The sequence below is a fragment of the Rutidosis leptorrhynchoides genome, chromosome 3 (genome assembly GCF_046630445.1).
Source record: "Rutidosis leptorrhynchoides isolate AG116_Rl617_1_P2 chromosome 3, CSIRO_AGI_Rlap_v1, whole genome shotgun sequence".
NCBI classification, from domain to species: Eukaryota; Viridiplantae; Streptophyta; class Magnoliopsida; order Asterales; family Asteraceae; genus Rutidosis; species Rutidosis leptorrhynchoides.
Genome location: NC_092335.1, coordinates 262266954 through 262288344, shown reverse-complemented (window position 1 = coordinate 262288344; position 21391 = coordinate 262266954). Strand labels below are relative to the sequence as shown.

Here is a 21391-nt window from a genome sequence, read left to right as displayed (position 1 = left end):
TGGTTTGATCAAAGAGTCGAACACTCATTTCTGTTGGACTTAACTCACCTACTCCTAATCTCTTGTATAATGAAAAAGGCATAACACTCACACCCCCACCTAAATCTGCTAGTGCATCATACATGACACAATCACTAAGTAGACAAGGAACAATAAATTCACCCGATCACCCACCCTGAGTGGAAGTTTCGATGGAACTTTCTTCACCGGGTTTATTTTTATGGTTTTTGTTTCTTGTACTTTCTTATTCTTCTTCTTCTTTCCAAAGGAATCACAAACTTTATTACCTATCACTTGCTCATACTCAACTCCTTTTCTTGGAAACGGGATGGGTGGTCTGTATGGTGTCACCACTGGCTTTACATACTCGGGTGGTGGTGGTGTTGTAAGTTCTTCATCGTTACTCACATCTAAAACCTTCCCATCTTCTGGAGCTAGTTTTTCAGAATTTGTTGATACCATATTAACATTCTCATTCCGAGGATTTACTTCATTATTACCCGGTAGCTTTCCTTTTTCTCTCTCACTCATCATGCTAGCAAGAGTATCTACGTGTTTTTCTAGATTCAAAATGGAAGGTTGTTGAGTTCTAAATGACTGATCAAGCCTCTCATTCGTTTGGGTTTGAGTTGCAATAAATTGTGTTTGAGATTCAACTAGCTTTTGTACCATTTCTTCCAGATTTGACTTTTTCTCGTCAGTTTGTTGTGGTGGTTTATACAAACTAGGTCTTTGTTGATTGAAAGTGTTGTTTTGAGTTGGTTGGTTATTCAGACCTTGTTGGTTATACGAGTTATTGTTGGGTCCATTTGGATTGTAAAGAATGTTTTGATTTCGATTGAAGTTTGGCCTTGGCGGTTGATAATTATTTCCCGGCCTTTGGTTCATGTAGGAAACATTCTCACGTTATTCCATTGTTTGCTCGATGTGACAATCTTTCGTTAAGTGTGGTCCACCGCATTGCTCACAACTGATTCATATTGCGTGAATATCTTTAGTCATCTTTTCCATTCATCTCTCGAAAGCATCTATTTTTGCATAAAGGGAATCAAAGTCATGGCTAGAATCGGCTCTAGCCACTTTAGATGAACGAAAAATATCTTTTTCCTGGTGCCACTCATGCGAGTGGGAGGCTGTGTTATCAATAATTTTGTGAACTTCGGTTGCGGTTTTCTTCATAATGGAACCACCAGCTGCTGTGTCAATGTCTTTTCATGTGGTGACGTTGACGCCTTTATAGTAGATTTGCACTATTTGAAAAGTATCTAAACTGTGTTGAGGACATCCTCTCAACATTCTTCCGAATCTTGTCCATGCTTCATATAATGTTTCATTTGGCTTTTGCATGAACGTGACAATTTCTCCTTGAAGTCTCACGGCTTTAGATGCCGGAAAGAATCTTTTAAGAAATTTCTCAGCTAAAACATCCCATGTGTCAATCGCTCCTTCGGGTAACGATTCTAACCAATCTTTGGCTTCTCCCTTTAAAGTCCAGGGAAACAACATGAGATAGATCTGTTCATCCTCAACTTCTCTGATTTTAAATAGAGTACATATCCTATTAAAGGTTCGAAGATGTTCGTTTGGATCTTATTTTGGCGTACCACTATATTTGCATTGATTAGTTACCATGTGTAGGATTTGTCCTTTGATTTCATAATCTGGCACATTAACATATGGCCGAATAATGGCGTGACCTTGGCCAGTGCGTGTGGTTCTCATTCGGTCTTCCATACTTTGAGGTTTCGTTACTTCCATAATTTAATTTGTTTAATACTAATCACTAGAGGATGCTGATTTAACGGTTTGTGGTTCAGGAGGAATGATTAGTGGTTCAGGATCTTGGAATTATCCTTGAATATCCTCCGGGTTCTCAATTGTGAAGTCGGGTTCAAAAAAGGGATTATCGGAAATTTGAATTGGAGTTCTTGTTCGACTAGATGATGATTCTAAAGAAAAATCAACGGCGACAATATTGGCTAGATGTCTTGATCGAGTTACATGTGGTGAACGTATGAAAGGTGGTGAAAGTTTTGCTCGGTGCATTCACTGAATATCCTATTAGTTATAGAAAATAAAAATTATATAAGTTATCAAATTAATAGACTTTTCTTATTTTGCCCACGTTTCGAATAGCCAATAGATGCAGCAGGTAGCCAGGATCCTTTAAATCGGAAAATCCACAACTCACCACTAACAAATCCAACTATTACTACGAACCAGAAAATTTGGATGTCTATTAATTTAATCGCTTAAAATAATTTTTCGTCGAACTTTAAAGAAAATGAAGAAAATTCTATGTCCTAAAAACTAGAGCGTAGAAATGAGAAAGAAAAAGAACGTTGAAAAACAAGAGTCGAAAAATAAAAGTCGAAAAACAATCTATAACTTAGAAACTAAAATTTTACGTCTAAAAGCTTAGCGTTTAAAAACTTAAAACTAAAAAGTAGCCACTAAAGTCTTAAATCTAAAGTTACTAAAAATGTAATTCTAAAAGGAAAATCGGCAATTACATAATTTGGCACTAAAATCTATAAACGCCGTCGCAAAATTATAAAGCGCCTAAATCTTAATTCTAAAGAAAAAGCACTTAAGGGATTTTACGGCAAAACCTAAAAACTAGAAATATAAAAATAACTACGGCAAAATGCTAAACGTAAAACTATATAATGAACGAATAATATATAAATTACGATTAAACGATAAGAAAAATACAAAATATAAAAATACAATTTTTATAAAATTATTATTTTTATATTTATTATATAAAAGTATTAATATAAATATGTAAATAATAATAACTAAAACTTAAAATACAAATTATATTAAAACTATATAATAATTAAACCCTAATAATAATAATAATAAATATAAAAGTAAAACCCTAATTCGTATTTAATGCGTGGGGTATGTTTCCTGTCCAGACAGATCATGCGAGCGCATGATGTTTGGTGTACTGGGTCATGTGATCGCATGGCCCAAGATTTCCTGAATCCATCCGGGTTTTTAACAGGCTTCGGCCCAATTCTATTTTTTTTAATTACCTTTGTTTTTAATTTTTTAATCGAATTTCTAGTAAGAATGTTGTGAGAAATAGCCTACTTACTTGTCAATTTATTATTAAAAAAAATTCTAAGCAAACTGAATGTAAAACTAAAAAGGAAATATAAAACTTAGGTGGTTAAAAGTTCTAAATAAGTTGCTATCACCGAACTATGAATTAAATTGAGTGAAACGACATAAAGAAAACAACTACAATTAAAAACCAAAAGAGTTTTAACCTTCTGCTCACTTTGATGTCGTGACCCACCAACACCCTTAATTAACTTTAATTGCCCTTTCTTCTTGTGACTAGCAACACACTAACAATTCTTAAATTAATTAAATATGAAAGATCACAATCCCCTTTTTATTCTATGTTATTCGATTGGAAAGAAAAAACATTACTTCGTTCTTTTCTTCTTGACCAATAATCTCAATTGAGATCTACCTATTTCATTTATTTGATGTTCAACAGAAGCAAAAACCACAAGGATACTACAATTAATTTGTTGTGGAAGTAACAAAAGCAACACTCAATTAATTAATTTGTTGCCTCCTGTCACTTTTATAGATTTTTTTATTACATAAAAAAATCTATTTTATAAAAACTAAAGAGAACTAAAATTACTAAAATCTTAACAAAATCTATATTTGACACACGTGTCCCCGGCAGCGGCGCCAAAAACTTGATGTGTTCTAGAGGGTATACAAAACAGTTATTATTTTTACACTAATTACTACTGAAAATTACTTAAATTTACACTAAAACACAATAGGCAAGTATATCGTTCCAAGGACTCGTGACGTGTCAAATTAGATTTCAGTAATATAGCAAAGGTAAATTACAGGATATCGTTCCAAGGACTCGTGAGGTGTCAAATTAGATTTTTATAGGTAATCATAATAGTTAATTACTAAGTTATTGATTAGTTTAGGGAGATTTACCGTTTAATGATAGGTATGTCGATTGATTTTCAGATATTAAACTAGTAAATAAATGTGATAATAATGCAAAGAGATATAAATATAATAAAAAGGGACTATGTTCATCTAGTCATTTTAACACGTAATGTTTGATATTTTTCTTTTTAAATTATGAGTTAATTTCCTTTATACCAGAAATATTTAATGACTCCACCTAGAGTTCTCTTGCGCGCATATATAGTCAGAACTACCCAACGCAAGTGTCCTTGACGTCGAGGTCCTAACGACTATAATTAAATATTTCTACTAAATAATGATTTAAACTGTGACGCGGTTTTCACTTCTGTCAACAATTATGCCAGTTGTCACTGTACATAATCCACCCATATCTTGACTATTAGTAAAACTTAATTCATCTCCTTGGTCTAGACGAATGCTCAAATACCCAAACCAAATATTAATTTAAAATGATTGCAATAGGTTCCCTATAAACGTCACTAAATGGGACGATTACAATCACCTAATAAATAAAGAATTTAGATGTTTGAAAATAAGTGTAATAGACTCCAATGCATTATCACTCAATTAGACAATCACACCTACCAATTAAGTTAAACTAATGGTTTCAATAAGAATCGTTCTTTTGCCTAAACATTAAATAAAAGAATAAATTCATTACGGTTATTTGGACTAGATGAACATAGTATAAATTTAGCTACGAGTCATAGGAATAATAAAATAGATACAACTTACAAACATATTTACTTTCATTATCTTCACACGGTTGAAACTTGAAATACAACACCCGTACAATACTTGATTACAGTACCAAACTACTACTACTTTAGAACTAAGAAATTAAAATTGAAATATGAAAGTTGATTACTAGATGCTATTTTTTTTCTTCCCCTTTTGTGATGTGAATTCTATCTTTATTTATAGCCATGAAAAGAAGCACTGTTTTTATGTTGATAGTTTGGAACATATTGATTTGTTGAGACAGCATGATCATACATATCAATCATACGTTCAACTTGATTTAATCAATTGTAGTGTAGTGGTAAGTTGATTATAATTTTATTATTATTATTATTATTATTATTATTATTATTATTATTATTATTATAATTCTTGTCAACATAATATATATATATATATATATATATATATATATAATTTATATTAATTATATATATATATATTATATTATATTCTTGTTCAGAGTTGACTTGAAATTTTAGGTCCGTTGATGCTCGGTTTATGTCTCGATTCCGAATTTTTTAACATCCTTTCGTACGCTTAGATATCTTGTACTTTGTATTTCGCGACTTGTACTCTTGTCATTTTTAGACGTTATTCATCAATAAATTGAACCACTTGAATTGTATCTTGTACATTTGAGCTTTTTGGTCATTTGCGTCTTCAAATCGTCATTTTTGTCTTTTGTCTTTTGTCTTCGCACTTATTTAATATAAACGATTATTACATAAAAATAGAACAATTGCAACTAAAAGCTTTACATATTGGGATGATATTGCACCTAAATATATGTTCATTTGGAGCACTATCAATTATGATTATGATTATGATTATGAAAGTAATAAAAATTTATTATTATTATCATTAATATTAGAATTTGTATCACTTTAGTATTACTAGTATTATTGTTATTGATATTATTAATAATTTTGTCATTTATATTATTATTATTTATATTATTAGTATTAGTATTACTCTTAATAATATTAAAAGTATTATTATTATTAATATAATTATTATTATTACTATTATTATTATTAATATTAATTATTAATATTAATTAAAAATAAATTAAAGTCAAGATACATGTACGAATCTGTTTATATCATTGATCTGTTTTTTTTATTTTTTTTAAAACCCATGATGTGCTTTATTTTTTTTAGTTCGAGCCTTTTATTTTTTTCCTGTTGCCATGTTTATTTCTTTTATTCAAATTGTGATATATTTTTTAAATTCCTCTACTGGTTCTAAATTTGTAATTGTCGACCCAATAATGCTATAACATTCATTTTCTGTAATCATAATTCAAGAACATATATTTTTTTTAAAACCGTCGACCTCTGTTCCATAACTTTTTAGCCAAATCTCGATTTCGTTTTTAATTTCAAAATCCGTAAATGCAGAAGGTTTCTAAATCATATAGTGAATCTTTCTTCAAATTCTCAGGTTTTAATTCGCCAAATCAAATTCGAATTTTGGAGTCAAAGCTTACGTTTTCAAAAGTCAACAGAAGTGTTCATCACCAAATTCGAATCCCTGTTTCTGTTTTAAGTTAAATTGATGATTGATAAAGTTTTTAGGTATAATTTAAGACCTTTTTCATGTAGAGATCATGGGCTAAAACATTCGCGAAATTAAAGTTCATAATTTTTTTTTTATATAAATAGCAGCGACAGCAGCTATGCTGTTTCTATATTTTTTTTATCTAATTTTCGTTTTCAAAGTAATCAAAGATCGATATTGATTGATTATAATTTTTTAAAAAAAGTCCTAAAACAGTTTAGATGAGTGATTATCATGATTGTTTGATCCTGTCGATTTGAGTCTGAGGAAGAAGGAAGTAGAAACAGAAAGATAATGGTTAATTAGATTTGGGAAGAGACTTAATCAGATAAGTAAGCAGCAGTGCAATGGTTCAGTGTGTTGTCGAGTTAGCGAGAGGTCACGGGTTCGAGTCCCGTCTTGGGCATTTATATTTTTTAAGAGCTCCTAAGGTAGTTTTCATTAATATTATTATTATTATTATTATTATTATTATTATTATTATTATTATTATTATTATTATTATTATTATTATTATTATTATTATTATTATTATTATTATTATGATAATTATTATTATCATTAATCCAATTAGTAGTAGTATTATTATTATTATTATTGTTACTAGTATTAAAAGTATTATTAGTATTACTCATAGTATTATTATAATTATTAGTATTATCATTATAATTATTGGTATTATTATTAAAACTATCAATATTACTATCATTTTAAATATTATTATCATTATTATAATTAGAATTATTATTATTATTATTATTATTTTAACAATACAAATTATTGTTATCATTATTATTATTAGCACTAATATCATTATTATTATTACTATTACAATTTAAGATATTACAATAAATATTAATATCATTTATATTGTAAACATATAACATTTTACTTATTTTTATTATTAGTATTATAAGAACTTTAATTTTTACTATTATTATTATTATTATTTTTACATTATTATGATTATTATCATTTTTACTACTAGTATTATTATTATTATTACAAGATCATACAACTCTATATTCATTAACATTATTAATTTTTATATATAGAAAATATATAAAAGTATATATACAGAAATATATAACAATTGAACTAATATATATAAAAAACTTATTCAATTATGAGTATATGTGTTAATATATATACTTGATATAGGTTCGTGAATCCGAGGACAACTCTGCACTTGTTCAGTGACATCATACTTGTAAAATACGGAATACAGTATTGTGAGTTTTCATTGTTCCCTTTTTATCTATATTTTTGGGCTGAGAATACATGCGCTACTTTTATAACTGTTTTTATGAAATGAATACAAATACTAAAACTGATTTTTCGTGAGTTTTCATAGCTCCCTTTTTATATATGTTTTTGGACTGAGAATACATGCACAACTTTTATAACTGTTTTACACGTTAAACACAAGTACCAACTATTAAACTGTGCTATATCTGGCTATGTCCTGCATGTCCCCACTCAAACCGACAAGGACAGTACAACTTTTCACGGGGCAAACTTTGAAACTGTCTAGTCTAAATATCACGAACTGGCATAACTTTTTGGTCCCTGTGAGATCAACTTTACTTTTTGGTCCCTGTGAGATCAACTTAACTTTTTGGTCCCTGTGAGATCAACTTAACTTTTTGGTCCCTGCGAGATCAACTTAACTTTTTGGTCCCTATGAGATCAACTTTACTTTTTGGTCCCTGCGAGATCAACTTTACTTTTTGATCCCTGTGAGATCAACTTAACTTTTTGATCACTATGAGATCAACTTAACTTTTTGATCCCTACGAGATCAACTTTATAAACTAAATCTTGTGGTCTATATCTATTACTGAAATCATTATTTATGACAAACCTATGAACTCACTCAACCTCGTGTTGACACTTTAAAGCATGTTTATTCTCAGGTCCTACATAATGCTTCCGCTGTGTATTTGCTAATTGAAAGAAACATTTTAACAAGTCATTCATGGATAATTTGAAAGACTTGCATTTGCTAAACTGATGATGATTGCTTGCTATGCTTGGAGTCTTCATTACATATCATATCAACTAAAGACATTTAATGCATTGTTCATTAAATACATTGTAATCTATTTATCTTCTGCTGCAAAACTCAATAAAATGTCTCATATAGAGTCGTTCTCGTTTATACAACTGTAATTTGATATAATTAGTCACAAATACCCCAGGCCCTATTTGGGGGTGTGACAGAGATTGGTATCAGAGCAGTTTGTTGTAGAGAACCAGGATTGCATTTTAAGTGTGCCTTATACAATTAGGTACCTTAGCAATGTAGGACTACAACTTTCCTTGACCATAGTGCCTTTACTTGTTGCCTTTAACTGTTAAATGCTACACGATACTTTAGAAACTTTACTTATCTTAGAATGCCAAGCCAATCTAAGAACTCTGCTCACTGTCCTAAGTACTATCCAATTCTGCCACCGCATTTAAATGCAACACCATGATTTCAGAAATTCTTGACATTCCTATGTCATTTATCATGGTTTTGTGTATTACATATGTATTACATGAAACATTATCCATGATTTTTGAAACTCCTATAATTGATACTATTCATACTCAAACGTATATAACTCCCTGTTATATATCACGTACCTATATGCCTTATGCCTTTATGCATCGGTTTGCGAACCGAAAAATGTCATTGGGTTATCACAGTATACGAATTGAAAGTCTTTAATCGAAAGATTATTAGATTACATACATATCATTTTATGATCTTGACACGTCATTCTGCCATTATTAGAGTATAGACAAATCATATCTTATCATATCTATCCCAATAGACTTTGTCTAACACTTTTCCTAAATTTTCTCCGTAAATTACGGAAATCTTTTGCTATATATACATATTCAAGGAGACAAATATATCATTCAGTATTCAATAACTCATCTCATATCGAAACCCTTATCCGATAACATAATATGGATTTCTCACTTAATTCCTCGAGTTCCTCGAGCACCACGGGCAGCGTAACCGGAATGAACCAACCAATTAGTCATCATCTTTTCTGGATGAATTAGGGATGGGTTCGTAGTCAACTTAGTCAATGGAGAAGTGAAGAAGCTGGTCCTTTTCACCCACCACATTGCCGTATTGGCGAAGAACCTGAAGCACTTACCGGCGAACCAATCCGGAACACCATTTTCACCCTCGTTTCTAGGATATCTCGTCACGAATATATAATAACTAGAATTTTAGATCTTATTTATCCACTCGTCCGAACCGCCAATCATCCCGGAATAATAGCAGAAGTCAACGAGCTATGCGCTCAAGTGGTGGCTCTAGAGAATATGGTGCAAAATCTAAGAGCATCAGCATCATCAGCAGCACCAGCAGCATAACCAACACCACCAGTACCATTAGTACCACCAACATAACCAGCCACAAGCATTGTAAGGACCATCAACATCACCACCAACAGCATCAGCTTCACCAACAACAACATCAGCATCCCAAGTCTCAACATCACATTCGGTACCTCGGATATCAACATCATACGCCCCATAGATACCAATGAATATTAGTAATAATGAGTTAAGATGTATTGACTCATTCTTCCTGAAGAATTATATATGTATACTTTATATATATGGATTGGAACAATAATAAATCTTTTCGTACTAAGCTATTACATGTGAATCTTAACTAGTATGTACTGTTTGGTTAATTCATATCACAATATGCTATGATGTACATCCTTTTTTAATGACTTAACAATCCTTAATCACTGCTTCAGCACAATAAACTCCATTTCATAATAAACCAAGTGTATTATTTAAATACATGTTTGATTTTACACTTCTATTTTCGATATACTCGAAACTTTCTAGAAAACATTATTTGTACCTTGTGAATTTCACAAGAATTTCACGAGCATCAACATCATATACCGAGGTATATCAATAACAATGAACAATGAAGCATTGATTCATAACTTCATTAGCGCAATATTTCGCGACAATTATGAAATCTCTAAAGTTTTGAAGATTATTTATTCTCGTTCCAACCGCAAATCAAATGAGTTTAATATTATATTAACTCATTAAATTCATGATTACATCTGAAGAATATATATATATGAATATATATCTTCATAAAGATTGTAATTAAAAACTCTTTTGTACAAACGGTTAATTGTGAAAATATTTTAACGGGTAGGTAATACCCGAGAAATATTTATATTTCACATTAATATGTTACATTGTACATTCTTCAATTCTGATTCAATAATCAGTAACCATTCTACTTACAATCACAAAATATATGTATTCGTTCACTAAAGAACAACCATTTTCAATTACATATTTTGATTTTGATATATTAGAATCCAAGTAAAGCTTTAGCAAGTGTTATCTGAAATGTCCCGTTCTTATTGATTAAAAACGTTCCATATTAATTGATTTTGTTGCGAGGTTTTGACCTCTATATGAGACGTTTTTCAAAGACTGCATTCATTTTAAAACAAACCATAACCTTTATTTCATAAATAAAGGTTTAAAAAGCTTTATGTAGATTATCAAATAATGATAATCTAAAATATCATGTTTACACACGACCATTACATAATGGTTTACAATACAAATATGTTACATCGAAATCAGTTTCTTGAATGCAGTTTTTACACAATATCATACAAACATGGACTCCAAATCTTGTCCTTATTTTAGTATGCAACAGCGGAAGCTCTTAGTATTCACCTGAGAATAAACATGCTTTAAACGTCAACAAAAATGTTGGTGAGTTATAGGTTTAACCTATATATATCAAATCATAACAATAGACCACAAGATTTCATATTTCAATACACATCCCATAAATAGAGATAAAAATCATTCATATGGTGAATACCTGGTAACCGACATTAACAAGATGCATATATAAGAATATCCCCATCATTCCGGGACACCCTTCGGATATGATATAAATTTCGAAGTACTAAAGCATCCGGTACTTTGGATGGGGTTTGTTAGGCCCAATAGATCTATCTTTAGGATTCACGTCAATTAGGGTGTCTGTTCCCTAATTCTTAGATTACCAGACTTTATAAAAGGGGCATATTCAATTTCGATAATTCAACCATAGAATGTAGTTTCACGTACTTGTGTCTATTTTGTAAATCATTTATAAAACCTGCATGTATTCTCATCCCAAAAATATTAGATTTTAAAAGTGGGACTATAACTCACTTTCACAGATTTTTACTTCGTCGGGAAGTAAGACTTGGCCACTGGTTGATTCACGAACCTATAACAATATATACATATATATCAAAGTATGTTCAAAATATATTTACAACACTTTTAATATATTTTGATGTTTTAAGTTTATTAAGTCAGCTGTCCTCGTTAGTAACCTACAACTAGTTGTCCACAGTTAGATGTACAGAAATAAATCGATAAATATTATCTTGAATCAATCCACGACCCAGTGTATACGTATCTCAGTATTGATCACAACTCAAACTATATATATTTTGGAATCAACCTCAACCCTGTATAGCTAACTCCAACATTCACATATAGAGTTATATGGTTGTTCCGAAATATATATAGATGTGTCGACATGATAGGTCGAAACATTGTATACGTGTCTATGGTATCTCAAGATTACATAATATACAATACAAGTTGATTAAGTTATGGTTGGAATAGATTTGTTACCAATTTTCACGTAGCTAAAATGAGAAAAATTATCCAATCTTGTTTTACCCATAACTTCTTCATTTTAAATCCGTTTTGAGTGAATCAAATTGCTATGGTTTCATATTGAACTCTATTTTATGAATCTAAACAGAAAAAGTATAGGTTTATAGTCGGAAAAATAAGTTACAAGTCGTTTTTGTAAAGGTAGTCATTTCAGTCGAAAGAACGACGTCTAGATGACCATTTTAGAAAACATACTTCCACTTTGAGTTTAACCATAATTTTTGGATATAGTTTCATGTTCATAATAAAAATCATTTTCTCAGAATAACAACTTTTAAATCAAAGTTTATCATAGTTTTTAATTAACTAACCCAAAATAGCCTGCGGTGTTACTACGACGGCGTAAATCCGGTTTTAAGGTGTTTTTCGTGTTTCCAGGTTTTAAATCATTAAGTTAGCATATCATATAGATATAGAACATGTGTTTAGTTGATTTTAAAAGTCAAGTTAGAAGGATTAACTTTTGTTTGCGAACAAGTTTAGAATTAACTAAACTATGTTCTAGTGATTACAAGTTTAAACCTTCGAATAAGATAGCTTTATATGTATGAATCGAATGATGTTATGAATATCATTACTACCTTAAGTTCCTTGGATAAACCTACTGGAAAATAGAAAAATGGATCTAGCTTCAACGGATCCTTGGATGGCTCGAAGTTCTTGAAGCAGAATCATGACACGAAAACAAGTTCAAGTAAGATCATCACTTGAAATAAGATTGTTATAGTTATAGAAATTGAACAAAAGTTTGAATATGATTATTACCTTGTATTAGAATGATAACCTACTGTAAGAAACCATGATTTCTTGAGGTTGGATGATCACCTTACAAGATTGGAAGTGAGCTAGCAAACTTGAAAGTATTCTTGATTTTAAGTAAGTAGAACTTGTAGAATTTATGAAGAAGACTTAGAACTTGAAGATAGAACTTGAGAGAGATCAATTAGATGAAGAAAATTGAAGAATGAAAGTGTTTGTAGGTGTTTTTGGTCGTTGGTTTATAGATTAGATATAAAGGATATGTAATTTTGTTTTCATGTAAATAAGTCATGAATGATTACTCATATTTTTGTAATTTTATGAGATATTTCATGCTAGTTGCCAAATGATGGTTTCCACATGTGTTAGGTGACTCACATGGGCTGCTAAGAGCTGATCATTGGAGTGTATATACCAATAGTACATACATCTAAAAGCTGTGTATTGTACGAGTACGAATACGGGTGCATACGAGTAGAATTGTTGATGAAACTGAACGAGGATGTAATTGTAAGCATTTTTGTTAAGTAGAAGTATTTTGATAAGTGTATTGAAGTCTTTCAAAAGTGTATAAATACATATTAAAACACTACATGTATATACATTTTAACTGAGTCGTTAAGTCATCGTTAGTCGTTACATGTAAGTGTTGTTTTGAAACCTTTAGGTTAACGATCTTGTTAAATGTTATTAACCCAATGTTTATAATATCAAATGAGATTTTAAATTATTATATTATCATGATATTATCATGTATGAATATCTCTTAATATGATATATATACATTAAATGTCTTTACAACGATAATCGTTACATATATGTCTCGTTTAAAAATCATTAAGTTAGTAGTCTTGTTTTTACATATGTAGTTCATTGTTAATATACTTAATGATATGTTTACTTATCATAGTATCATGTTAACTATATATATATCCATATATATGTCATCATATAGTTTTTACAAGTTTTAACGTTCGTGAATCACCGGTCAACTTGGGTGGTCAATTGTCTATATGAAACATATTTCAATTAATCAAGTCTTAACAAGTTTGATTGCTTAACATGTTGGAAACATTTATTCATGTAAATATCAATCTCAATTAATATATATAAACATGGAAAAGTTCGGGTCACTACAGTACCTACCTGTTAAATAAATTTCGTCCCGAAATTTTAAGCTGTTGAAGGTGTTGACGAATCTTCTGGAAATAGATGCGGGTATTTCTTCTTCATCTGATCTTCACGCTCCCAGGTGAACTCGGGTCCTCTACGAGCATTCCATCGAACCTTAACAATTGGTATCTTGTTTTGCTTAAGTCTTTTAACCTCACGATCCATTATTTCGACGGGTTCTTCGATGAATTGGAGTTTTTCGTTGATTTGGATTTCATCTAACGGAATAGTGAGATCTTCTTTAGCAAAACATTTCTTCAAATTCGAGACGTGGAAAGTGTTATGTACAGCCGCGAGTTGTTGAGGTAACTCAAGTCGGTAAGCTACTGGTCCAACACGATCAATAATCTTGAATGGTCCAATATACCTTGGATTTAATTTCCCTCGTTTACCAAATCGAACAACGCCTTTCCAAGGTGCAAATTTAAGCATGACCATCTCTCCAATTTCAAATTCTATATCTTTTCTTTTAATGTCAGCGTAGCTCTTTTGTCGACTTTGGGAGGTTTTCAACCGTTGTTGAATATGGATGATCTTCTCGGTAGTTTCTCGTATAATCTCCGGACCCGTAATCTGTCTATCCCCCACTTCACTCCAACAAATTGGAGACCTGCACTTTCTACCATAAAGTGCTTTAAACGGCGCCATCTCAATGCTTGAATGGTAGCTGTTGTTGTAGGAAAATTCTGCTAACGGTAGATGTCGATCCCAACTATTTCCGAAATCAATAACACATGCTCGTAGCATGTCTTCAAGCATTTGTATCATCCTTTCGCTCTGCCCATCAGTTTGTGGATGATAGGCAGTACTCATGTCTAGACGAGTTCCTAATGCTTGCTGTAATGTCTGCCAGAATCTTGAAATAAATCTGCCATCCCTATCAGAGATAATAGAGATTGGTATTCCATGTCTGGAGACGACTTCCTTCAAATACAGTCGTGCTAACTTCTCCATCTTGTTATCTTCTCTTATTGGCAGGAAGTGTGCTGATTTGGTGAGACGATCAACTATTACCCAAATAGTATCAAAACCACTTGCAGTCCTTGGCAATTTAGTGATGAAATCCATGGTAATGTTTTCCCATTTCCATTCCGGGATTTCGGGTTGTTGAAGTAGACCTGATGGTTTCTGATGTCAGCTTTGACCTTAGAACACGTCAAACATTCTCCTACGTATTTAGCAACATCGGCTTTCATACCCGGCCACCAAAAATGTTTCTTGAGATCCTTGTACATCTTCCCCGTTCCAGGATGTATTGAGTATCTGGTTTTATGAGCTTCTCTAAGTACCATTTCTCTCATATCTCCAAATTTTGGTACCCAAATCCTTTCAGCCCTATACCGGGTTCCGTCTTCCCGAATATTAAGATGCTTCTCCGATCCTTTGGGTATTTCATCCTTTAAATTTCCCTCTTTTAAAACTCCTTGTTGCGCCTCCTTTATTTGAGTAGTAAGGTTATTATGAATCATTATATTCATAGATTTTACTCGAATGGGTTCTCTGTCCTTCCTGCTCAAGGCATCGGCTACCACATTTGCCTTCCCCGGGTGGTAACGAATCTCAAAGTCGTAATCATTCAACAATTCAATCCACCTACGCTGCCTCATATTCAGTTGTTTCTGATTAAATATGTGTTAAAGACTTTTGTGGTCGGTATATATAATACTTTTGACCCCATATAAGTAGTGCCTCCAAGTCTTTAATGCAAAAACAACCGCGCCTAATTCCAAATCATGCGTCGTATAATTTTGTTCGTGAATCTTCAATTGTCTAGACGCATAAGCAATCACCTTCGTTCGTTGCATTAATACACAACCGAGACCTTGCTTTGATGTGTCACAATAAATCACAAAATCATCTATCCCTTCAGGCAATGACAATATAGGTGCCATAGTTAGCTTTTTCTTCAATAACTGAAACGCTTTCTCTTGTTCATCATTCCATTCAAATTTCTTCCCTTTATGCGTTAATGCAGTCAAGGGTTTTGCTATTCTGGAAAAGTCTTGGATGAACCTTCTGTAGTAACCAGCTAGTCCTAAAAACTGGCGTATGTGTTTCGGAGTTTTCGGGGTTTCCCACTTTTCAACAGTTTCTATCTTTGCCGGATCCACCTTAATACCTTCTTTGTTCACTATGTGACCGAGGAATTGAACTTCTTCCAACCAAAATGCACACTTTGAAAACTTAGCGTACAATTCTTCATTCCTCAATACTTCTAACACCTTTTCTCAAATGTTCACCGTGTTCTTGGTCATTCTTTGAGTAAATAAGTATGTCATCAATGAAAATAATGACAAACTTGTCAAGGTATGGTCCACACACTCGGTTCATAAGGTCCATGAACACAGCTGGTGCATTAGTTAAACCAAACGGCATGACCATAAACTCGTAATGACCGTAACGTGTTCTGAAAGTAGTCTTTGGAATATCATCTTCTTTCACCCGCATTTGATGATACCCGGAACGTAAGTCAATCTTTGAATAAACAGACGAGCCTTGTAGTTGATCAAATAAGTCGTCGATTCTCGGTAGTGGGTAGCGGTTCTTGATGGTAAGTTTGTTCAACTCTCGGTAGTCGATACACAACCTGAATGTACCATCTTTCTTCTTGACAAATAAAACAGGATCTCCCCACGGTGATGTGCTTGGTCGAATGAAACCATGCTCTAAAAGTTCTTGTAATTGGCTTTGCAGTTCTTTCATCTCGCTGGGTGCGAGTCTGTAAGGAGCACGAGCTATTGATGCAGCTCCTGGTACAAGATCTATTTGAAATTCAACGGATCGATGTGGGGGTAATCCCGGTAATTCTTTCGGAAATACATCGGGAAATTCTTTTGCAATGAGAACATCATTGATGCTCTTTTCTTCAGTTTGTACTTTCTCGACGTGTGCTAGAACAGCATAGCAACCTTTTCTTATTAGTTTTTGTGCCTTCAAATTACTAATAAGATGTAGCTTCGTGTTGCCCTTTTCTCCGTACACCATTAAGGGTTTTCCTTTTTCTCGTATAATGCGAATTGCATTTTTGTAACAAACGATCTCTGCTTTCACTTCTTTCAACCAGTCCATACCGATTATCACATCAAAACTCCCTAACTCTACTGGTATCAAATCAATCTTAAATGTTTCGCTAACCAGTTTAATTTCTCGATTCCGACATATATTATCTGCTGAAATTAATTTACCATTTGCTAATTCGAGTAAAAATTTACTATCCAAAGGCGTCAATGGACAACTTAATTTAGCACAAAAATCTCTACTCATATAGCTTCTATCCGCACCCGAATCAAATAAAACGTAAGCAGATTTATTGTCAATAAGAAACGTACCCGTAACAAGCTCCGGGTCTTCCTGTGCCTCTGCTGCATTAATATTGAAAACTCTTCTGCGGCCTTGTCCATTCGTGTTCTCCTGGTTCGGGCAATTTCTAATAATGTGGCCTGGTTTTCCACATTTATAACAAACTACATTGGCATAACTTGCTCCGACACTACTTGCTCCGCCATTACTCGTTCCGACACCATTTGTTCCTTTCGTTCTGTTAACCCCTGGTCCGTAGACCTCACACTTCGCCACGCTATGACCATTTCTTTTACACTTGTTGCAAAATTTGGTGCAGAACCCCGAGTGATACTTTTCACACCTTTGGCATAGCTGCTTCTGATTGTTGTTGTTGTTACGGTTGTTATTGTTGTTGGGATGATTGTTGTAGTTGCTGTTGTTGTTGTTGTTGTTGTTGTTGTTGTTGTTGTTGTTGTTGTTGGGCCGTTTGTTGTAGTTGCGATTGATGTTGCGATTGTTGGAATAATTGTTGCGATTATTGTTGTAATTGCTGTTGTTGTTGTATTGGTGATTCTTATCACCGTTTTCCTCCCACTTTCTTTTGACTTGCTTCACATTGGCCTCTTCAGCAGTCTGTTCTTTAATTCTTTCTTCAATCTGGTTCACTAGTTTGTGAGCCATTCTACATGCCTGTTGTATGGAGGCGGGCTCGTGTGAACTTATATCTTCTTGGATTCTTTCCGGTAATCCTTTCACAAACGCGTCGATCTTCTCTTCCTCATCTTCGAATGCTCCCGGACACAATAGGCATAATTCTGTGAATCGTCTTTCGTACGTGGTAATATCAAATCCTTGGGTTCGTAACCCTCTAAGTTCTGTCTTGAGCTTATTGACCTCTGTTCTGGGACGGTACTTCTCGTTCATCAAGTGCTTGAATGCTGACCACGGTAGTGCGTAAGCATCATCTTGTCCCACTTACTCTAGATAGGTATTCCACCATGTTAACGCAGAACCTGTGAAGGTATGCGTAGCGTACTTCACTTTGTCCTCTTCAGTACACTTACTTATGGGAAACACCGATTCGACCTTCTCGGTCCACCGTTTCAATCCGATCGGTCATTCGGTTCCATCAAATTCCAAAGGTTTGTAGGCAGTGAATTCTTTGTAGGTGCATCCTACACGATTTCCTGTACTGTTAGATCCAAGGTTATTGTTGGTATGTAGCGCAGCCTGTACTGCGGCTATGTTTGAAGCTAGAAAAGTACGGAATTCCTCTTCATTCATATTCACGGTGTGTCGAGTAGTCGGTGCCATTTCCTTCAAAATAGTCAAATGGAACAAGTTAATCATACAGAATATTAAGAGTAGTTAATAGTATTTCGTAGCATAATATGAACTCATTTATAAAAGCTTTTTCTTCATATTAGCGTTTTATAAGTTTAAATTCGGGTAGTACCTACCCGTTAAGTTCATACTTAGTAGCTAATATACAATTCAACTACTACAATTCTATATGAAAAACTGATTATAATAATATTTCGCGTTCAAACTTTTACACAATATTTTACAAACTTACAATACCGCTTATTTTACATATAGCATGAAATATAGCACACAATAAATTTGATACAAGATGGTTGTGAAGATAATTCTAGCTAGTACACAAGTCGTTCAGCAAAGGCAATAAAGACACGTAATTCATACGTCCAGAAACAAGTCATGCATTCTGGTTTTACTAGGATTACTTCCCATCCTTGGTCTTGTGGAACATAACCGTTATGACCGTTGATAAGACAGCGTGTTGTAACGTCGTCAAAGGGACGAGGGTTACGTAATGTCCAACAGACCCGTAACAATCTAAAAACCTCATTTCTTACCCCAATTACCGACTCCGTCACTTGTGGGAACGTTTTGTTTAATAGTTGTAGCCCGATGTTCTTGTTCTCACTTTGGTGAGAAGCGAACATTACTAATCCGTAAGCATAACATGCTTCTTTATGTTGCATGTTAGCTGCTTTTTCTAAATCACGATGTCCAATATTCGGATATATTGAGTCAAAATAATTTATTAACCCATTGCGTAAAATAGCATTTGGGTTCCCCGCAATATATGTGTCAAAGTAAACACATCGTAACTTATGGATTTTCCAATGTGATATCCCCTATCTTTCGAACGAAAGCCTTTTATAAACCAAGGCATTATTGGAACGTTCTTCGAATGTCTTACAAACTGATCTCGCCTTAAATAGTTGTTCCGAAGTATTCTGACCGACTCTAGACAAGATTTCATCAATCATGTCTCCGGGTAGGTCTCTTAAAATATTGGGTTGTCTATCCATTTTGTGTTTTTATACTGTAAAATAGACAAGAGTTAGATTCATAAAAAAAAAATTACTTATTAATACAAGCAATTTTTACATATATCATAAAGCATAAGCACACTATATTACATATATTACACCACACGAATACAACTATCTTATTCCGACTCGCTTGTTTCTTCTTCTTCGGTTTTGGTTCGTTTTGCCAAGTTTCTAGGGATATATGATGTTCCCCTAATACGAGCCGTTGTTTTCCACATTGGTTTAGAAAAACCTGGTGGTTTAGAGGTTCCCGGGTCATTGTTACAACTTAAGGACTTCGGGGGTTGACGATACATATAAAGTTCATCGGGGTTGGAATTAGATTTCTCTATTTTTATGCCCTTTCCCTTATTATTTTCTTTTGCCTTTTTAAATTCAGTTGGGGTAATTTCTATAACATCATCGGAATTCTCGTCGGAATCCGATTCATCGGAGAATTGGTAATCCTCCCAATATTTTGCTTCCTTGGCGGAAACACCATTGACCATAATTAACCTTGGTCGGTTGGTTGAGGATTTTCTTTTACTTAACCGTTTTATTATTTCCCCCACCGATCCTATTTCTTCATCCGGTTCCGATTCTTCTTCCGGTTCTGATTCTTCTTCCGGTTCCGACTCTTCTTCCGGTTCCTCTTCGGGAACTTGTGAATCAGTCCACGAATCATTCCAATTTACATTTGACTCTTCATTATTATTAGGTGAGTCAATGGGACTTGTTCTAGAGGTAGACATCTATCACATAATATCAAACGCGTTAAGAGATTAATATATCACATAATATTCACATGTTAAAAATATATAGTTTCCAACAAAATTTGTTAAGCAATCATTTTTCAAGTAAACACGGTCGAAGTCCAGACTCACTAATGCATCCTAACAAACTCGATAAGACACACTAATGCAAAATTCTGGTTCTCTAAGACCAACGCTCGGATACCAACTGAAATGTCCCGTTCTTATTGATTAAAAACGTTCCATATTAATTGATTTCGTTGCGAGGTTTTGACCTCTATATGAGACGTTTTTCAAAGACTGCATTCATTTTAAAACAAACCATAACCTTTATTTCATAAATAAAGGTTTAAAAAGCTTTATGTAGATTATCAAATAATGATAATCTAAAATATCCTGTTTACACACGACCATTACATAATGATTTACAATACAAATATGTTACATCGAAATCAGTTTCTTGAATGCAGTTTTTACACAATATCACACAAATATGGACTCCAAATCTTGTCCTTATTTTATTATGCAATAGCGGAAGCTCTTAGTATTCACCTGAGAATAAACATGCTTTAAACGTCAACAAAAATGTTGGTGAGTTATAGGATTAACCTATATATATCAAATCGTAACAATAGACCACAAGATTTCATATTTCAATACACATCCCATACATAGAGATAAAAATTATTCATATGGTGAACACCTGGTAACCGACATTAACAAGATGCATATATAAGAATATCCCCATCATTCCGGGACACCCTTCGGATATGATATAAATTTCGAAGTACTAAAGCATCCGGTACTTTGGATGGGGTTTGTTAGGCCCAATAGATCTATCTTTAGGATTCGCGTCAATTAGGGTGTCTGTTCCCTAATTCTTAGATTACCAGACTTTATAAAAGGGGCATATTCGATTTCGATAATTCAACCATAGAATGTAGTTTCACGTACTTGTGTCTATTTTGTAAATCATTTATAAAACCTGCATGTATTCTCATCCCAAAAATATTAGATTTTAAAAGTGGGACTATAACTCACTTTCACAGA

The 21391-nt window shown here is 33.0% G+C and overlaps 1 non-coding gene across 1 annotated transcript; it reads left to right on the top strand.

Annotated features, from left to right (window-relative positions):
- Positions 1-1267: 1267 nt before the first annotated feature.
- LOC139903303 (small nucleolar RNA R71) lies at positions 1268-1374 on the top strand. The gene has a single exon (XR_011778132.1). It is a non-coding gene; the product is annotated as a small nucleolar RNA R71 (small nucleolar RNA).
- Positions 1375-21391: the final 20017 nt, after the last annotated feature.